Here is a 211-nt window from a genome sequence, read left to right as displayed (position 1 = left end):
AGTCATGAAATTTCCTCGCTCCTAAATATTCCACAGTCAACTGTCAGTGGTTTTGTAACAAAGTGGAAGCAATTGGGAACAACAGCAACTCAGCCACAAAGTGGTAGGCCATGTAAAATGATGGAGTGGGGTCAGCAAATGCTGAGGCGCATAGTACGCAGAAGTCACCAACTTTCCGCAGAGTCAATCGCTACAGACCTCCAAACTTCAT

This window comes from Cheilinus undulatus, linkage group 10 (assembly GCF_018320785.1).
Source record: "Cheilinus undulatus linkage group 10, ASM1832078v1, whole genome shotgun sequence".
Taxonomy (NCBI): Eukaryota; Metazoa; Chordata; class Actinopteri; order Labriformes; family Labridae; genus Cheilinus; species Cheilinus undulatus.
This window is presented reverse-complemented; position numbering follows the sequence as displayed.